Here is a 6831-nt window from a genome sequence, read left to right on the forward strand (position 1 = left end):
TAAACTCAACACAGTATCCTTGCATAGTCAACCAATAATAACCTGCCCGTAGTACTTTGGCTGCCATTGTTCGTGCTCGGGAATGAGTTCTGCATACCCCCTTGTGTATTTCGCACATGACATACGTGACCTGCTAAAGAGTAAGGCATTTTAGAAGCGGACGAGTGTACCCTCGTCTGTAAAGGTTTTGATCTATTATGAGGAATCAGGCGACCTATTACTTCATCGTTTTTTCTGAGTGTGCTTCACATATTCCATCCATTAAATATTGTTTGATGGGTGGCATCTAGTTGGGCTGGGTATCATTCATAAGGCAATCTTTGACATCTTCACTTGGGTTAGCTAAAGTCACATAAATGACTGACTGATGAGTTCCTTTTTTCCTGACGGTTGTTAATCGGGAGAGCACATTGACTCTAGTATTATTTTTGTGTCGAATGTCGTGAATTGATACCTCGTCAAACTTAGTAACTAAATTTTGTATGAAATGAAAATACTGTTGCAGTAATGCTTCTCGGACATCAAATTCTTCGTTCAGCTATCCGACCACCAGTCGGGAATCGCTCTTGCACGCCAAGTTCTTCACTTTTAAATCAATGGCCAAGGTAAGACTGGCTATGATGGCTTCATACTCCACTTAATTGTTCGAGGCTTTGAACTCAAACTTGATGGCTTGCTCGATAAGAGTATTATTTGGTCCTTTTAGAACCACCCTCGCACCGCACGATCGGCTATTCGACAATTCGTCGACATGCAGTGTCCATTGGGAAGTTTTGGTCGTAGTGGACTGGGGACTAAGTTCAGCTGCAAAATCTGCGAGAGCCTGTGACTTAATTGCTCCTCTGGGTTGATATTGGATGTGGAATTCTGATAATTCGATAGCCCATCCGATCTGGTTTTGCCAAAAATTTGACAATGGGATAATCAGTCCTTACTATGACTCGATGGTTCTGAAAGTACATGCGCGCCATGGAGAACTTTCTCAATCATTTGTTACCGGACTTCTGCGCCATGGAGAACTAAGCTAACAAAATAAACACGTATTTCTTCGGTTTCTACTTCTTGGACCCAAACTGAACTCACTGCATCATCTGAGATAATCAGGTAAACAATGATGGGTTCTTTGGCGTTTGGTTTTTGTATGACTGGAGGAGATGCCAAAAATTCTTTTAACTGGAGAAAAATTTGTTCACAATTGTTTGTCCATTCGAACCTAGATGCCTTTTTCAACATTTGTACAGTAGGCTTTGTTTTTTCTGCAAGTTTTGTCACGAAACGGGAAAGCGTCATGAGTCAGCCGACCAACCTCTGAATTTACTTGATGTTGTTGAGGCTTCACATCTCGGCGATAGCTCGACACTTTTTAGGGTTGCCTTCTATTCCTCGATGGGTGAGCATAAAACCCAAGAACTTTCCTCCTTCTACGTCGGACGCACACTTGTCGCGGTTGAGGCACATACGGTATTTGCGAAGAGCTTGGAAGACTTCCTTCAGATTCGTTATATGTTGTTTGCATGAATTGGATTTGACGACTACGTTTCTTCCAATCATATCCTGAAAGACAAAATCCATTAACCGATGGTAGGTGGCTCCCGCATTTTTTAGGACGAAGGGCATGACTTCATAATAAAAGTTGATGGAGTCGGTCGTAAATGTCGTCTTTTCTATGTCTTTCGCTGCTTGGTCGAGTTCTTCTTACTGGGCTATCGCTTTGTTTTTGTTGTGTTGGACGTTGATGATCGTCGTGGCTTCGAATATCCCTTCGTTCAGGGCGTTCACGATCTTTAGAGGATTGATCAATATCTCGTTGTGGTGACCGAAAAGTAGTGATGGTAGTCTTAATGAACTTGCGAAGGTGGCCAGCTTGGATGAGTTCCTTTATTTTATCTTTCAATGCTTGACAACCTTTGGTTGTGTGGCCATAATTGCGATGGTATTGACAATATTTGGAAGTATCAACATTGCGTGGATGTTGTGCTTGCTTAAGCATGGGAATTAATTTGTGTTGATCAAGAATGATCAAAGGCTTTGAAGAATCTGAATCCATGTGTTTGATGCAAGGCTGAAGTTGCTGTTGTGTTTAGGATAGGATTTGGGTAGTTTATCTGTGTAATCCACTCTTTGTTGAATCTAAAGCTAAAGTGTTTTTAAATCTTTCAAGATTAAAGTGTTTTTCAAACTAAGTGAAAAACAACCTGTTGTTTTGTCGAAACAACCGATTGTTTTACTCTTAGGTGTTTTTGAAAAGGTTGACAAAGTGTTTTGGTTGGTTGACTTGCTGTCAAACCAGAACAATCGATTGTTTCGTGCTTTCAATCGATTGTTTGTTTGAAAATCCTAACAAAATTTCATTTTGTTAGTTGAGTGTGCTTTAAATGATTTGAAACTGAATACACTTCTGTATTAAATGCTTTGGAAAATCTTTGAAAGCTATAAATAGTTTGTTTATGTTTTATAACAAACAAGAAAAACTAGATTTGAGTTTTATTTGAACATTCACTTTTCAGCTTTGGTTTTCTCAAGAGAGAGTGAAATATAATTACATCTGTATTGATTTCAGATTGTTCTGTAAACAAGTGTAATTCGTTCTGAATACTTTGTAAATTCTGGTGTTGTTGCCAAGAAGTGTTGTGTGCTCTTGAGGTTGTCAAGATCAACATTCTTGGTGTGTGTTGTGCTAAAGGAAGTGTATTTCTTGAAGGGTTCAAGGTCACTTCTTTGGTGGTTTTGTGTGTAATCTGTATTGATTGCTTAATGGATTGTCCAGTGGCTTCTGAGGACTGGATGTAGCTTTTGGTTTAGGAGTGAACCAGTATAAACTCTTTGTGTATCTCTTTCTTCCCTTAAATTCATTTAAATTCAGTTGTTATTGCTTTGCTGGAATAAACATTCGATTGTTTTTCTGGTGCTTTGCTGTTTTGTGCTTTATATCTTGGCTAACTGAATTTTTGATTGAGTTTCATACAAAGGATTTTGTTCTAGCTAAAAAAGATTTCAAAAACCCCCTTTAAACAATTCACCCCCTCTCGTTTAAGGCCATATATTTAAACAATTGGCATTAAGAGCTTGGTTCTTGAAAAATACTAAAGTTTGATCCTAAAATCTTTTTTCAATGGCAGAAAAACTACCTTTTGGGGAAGGTGTCTCAATCAATAGACTGTTAGGAATGTATGGCTTTAAACTAGAATTGGGGGGGGGGGTGAATTGTTTAAAGAGGGTTTTCGCAAACTTTTAAGCCAAGAATGAAATTACTTCGAGAAACAAATGATAAGGAATTCAGTTTGCCGAAACAATAAGCAAAAACAATAGCACCAGAAAAAGAATCGGTTGTTTATACCAGTTTACAAATTTAAAAACTGAATTTAAAGAGTTAAGGGATAGAGAAAAAGCACACAGAGATTTATACTGGTTCACTCTAAACCTAGAGTTACATCCATTCTTCTCAGAAAACTACTGAGGAATACCACTAAGCAATCAAACCTAGATCACTTACAACATAACCCAGAAAGTGACATTGATCCCCTCAAGACACACACTTCTCTTGGTCAACACACCAACACTAAGAATGCTGATCTTGATCCCCTCAAGAACACACAACACTTCTCAGCAAACACACAAAGATTCTTTCAACAGATACAAGGATTACACTTGTTACAGAAGCAAATCTGAAATCAATACAAGAGAAAATACTATCTCACACACTTTGATCAAACTCAATCTCTAAGCAATCTCAACTCTTTCAAAATTTGTATTTTTTGAAAAACCCAAATCTGTTTTTCTATTTATAAAACAAAGTTGTTGTTTGTTATCAAATCTTAACAAACTATTCATTGCATTTAAAGATTGGTCAAAGCATTAAAAACTAGAGCGTAATCAATTAGAAAATCATTTAATGCTTAGTCAAAGCACAAATCATTTTCTATTATGGTACCAAAACAGACAATCGGTTGTTTCCTCGAATCAATCGGTTGTTTTGGTTTTGACAGCTCAACCATTTGAAAAACAGTTTTCAACCTTTTCTAAAAACACCTAAGTATAAAACAATCAGTTGTTTCGACAAAACAACAGGTTGTTTTTCACTTAGCTTGAAAAACACTTTAGCTTGAATGCCTATGCTTTGGATTCAATAAAGAGTGGATTACATAAACAATCTACCCCAGATCCTATCTAAGACAGCTCAGCAACAACAAGCACTGCCTAACCTTCAAAACCCTAAACAATCTACCCCAGATCCTATCTAAGACAGCTCAGCAACAACAAGCACTGCCTAACCTTCAACATCCTTTAAAGGGGTTTGGATTCTTCAAAGCTTGAACACCACTTCGTTCAACATCCCCCATATTTGATGAAGACAAATCCCTGGTGCTTGTGTTTGATCTGATTGAATCTGAAGTAGTACCTGCAAAACTAGCATATATACAGTCCAATGATTCTTACAACAGCAGGTTAGATTTTCACATATTAAAAGCATAAATCCTGATAAACAATCGGTTGTTTACTCGAAACAATTGGTTCTTTCTATCAGCAGCAACAAAAAACAGTTTTATATCAGAGATTTTAACAAAATTAAACAGAATTAAATAGTTTCAGATAAGGATACACAAGACCAATTAATTCTCCCCCTATTTGTCTTCATAAATAGACTTCAACATGTATCAAAACAGATTTAGGAGAGATTATTAAGATCAAGGATACCTAACTCATTTTTAGAAAGAAGAACCTCTCTTTTGGTAGTGGTTTAGTGAAGATATCAGCTAACTGCAGTTTGGTCTCCACAAACTTCACTTCACAGTTCCCATTGTTTACATGATCCCTGATGAAATGATGCCTTTTTTCAATATGTTTGGTCACTTGAGTGCTGAATCTGATTTTTGGTAAGATTGATGGCACTTGTGTTATCACACATCAAAGGGACTTTGCTGATTTATAATCCAAAGTCTGCAAGTTGTTGTTTGAGCCACATAATCTGTGCACAACATCTTCTAGCTGCAATATACTCAGCCTCAACAGTAGAGAGAGAAACACATGCTTGCTTCTTGTTATGCCATGAGATTAGGCTTGAGCCAAGAAGGTGGCAAGTGCCACTTGTGCTCTTTCTATCTAGCTTGCAACCTCCATGTAGGAGCTTGATGGCATTGGAGTGCTTGCTTCTTTGCAACTCTCCATTTCAAATTTCTTGAGAATCTCCTTGCAATACTTTGATTGACATAGAAAGATCCCATCCTTTGTTTGCTTAACCTGCAATCTAAGAAAGAAAGACAGTTCTCCCATCATAGAAATTTCAAACTCACCTTTCATTGCAGCCACAAATTCTTCACACAAATTATCTTGTGTAGCACCAAAGATGATGTCATCAACATAGATTTGCACAAGAATTATTTCTGAATTTGACTTTTTGATGAAGAGAGTCTTGTCTACCATTCCCCTTTCATAACCATGAGATAGCATAAAGTTGCTAAGCCTCTCATACCACTGCCTTGGAGCTTGCTTCACTCCATACAAAGCTTTCTTCAACTTGAAGACATGGTTGGGATGTTTATGATCTTCAAAACCCTGTGGTTGATCTACACACACTTCCTCATTGATGTAGCCATTCAAGAAGGCACTCTTGACATCCATTTGGAAGATTTTGAACCCAGTCATACAAGCAAAAGCCAGCAGCAGCCTCACAGCCTCCAACCTTGCAACAGGGGCAAAAGTTTCACCATAATCTATGCCCTCCTCTTGATTGTAGCCTTTGGCAACTAGCCTTGATTTGTTCCTTGTGATCACACCATCTTCATCCAACTTGTTCCTAAACACCCACTTCGAACCTATAATGTTCATCTCATCTGTTCTAGGGACAAGAAACCATACCTCATTCCTTGCAAACTGATTCAACTCTTCATGCATAACTTCAACTCACTTCTCATCCTCGAGAGCTTCATCAATTGACTTTGGTTCAATTTGTGAGACGAAAGCTGTGAGCCTGCAGAAGTTTGAGATGGAGCTTCGTGTGGAGACACCTTCCTTTATCTGCCCTATGATGTTTTCCACTGACAGATCTCTAGGAATCCTCCACTTTTTTGGCAACTCACTCTGTTGCAGAATTTCAATGGGTTGTTTCTGCGAATCAACCGGTTGTTTTTCTGCACAGATTTCCAGCTTTTCCAAACTAATGCTCTGTTCATCCTCTCCAGCTCTGGTCTTTGGGATTTGGATGTTTTTGCGATCTACCTCATTAAAGACAACATGAACTGATTCTTCTACAATCATCAACCTCTTGTTGTAGATTTTGTATGCATGACTTGTGAGAGAATACCCTATGAAGATGTCAAGATCCGCTTTCTCATCAAACTTCCCCAAGTTTTCCTTTCCATTGTTGAGAAAGAAACAACTGCAGCCAAAAAGATCTGAGATGGTTGATGTTAGGCTTCCTTCCATTGAAGAGTTCATATGGAGTCTTCTTCAGAATAGGCCTAATAAGCACTCTATTCATCACATAACAAGAAGTGCTCACTGCATCCGCCCAAAAAGTACATAGGAAGAGATGATTCACTGAGCATTGTCCTTGCTAGCTCTTCAAGAGACCTGTTCTTCCTCTCTACCACACTATTCTGTTGTGGAGTTCTTGGAGCAGAGAAATATGCATAATCCCCATCTTCTCACAGAACTTGTTGAACTTCTCATTTTGGAATTCTCCTCCATGATCACTTCTAATAGAGCCTATGTTGCTGTTCTTTGTATTTTGCAGCCTTCTTGCTAGCTTCTTGAATGCAGAAAAGGCATCACTCTTTGATTCCAAGAAAAGAGTCCAAGTGAACCTAGAAATGTCATCAACAATAACAAGAG

The sequence above is a fragment of the Phaseolus vulgaris genome, chromosome 1, assembly GCF_000499845.2.
Source record: "Phaseolus vulgaris cultivar G19833 chromosome 1, P. vulgaris v2.0, whole genome shotgun sequence".
NCBI lineage: Eukaryota > Viridiplantae > Streptophyta > Magnoliopsida > Fabales > Fabaceae > Phaseolus > Phaseolus vulgaris.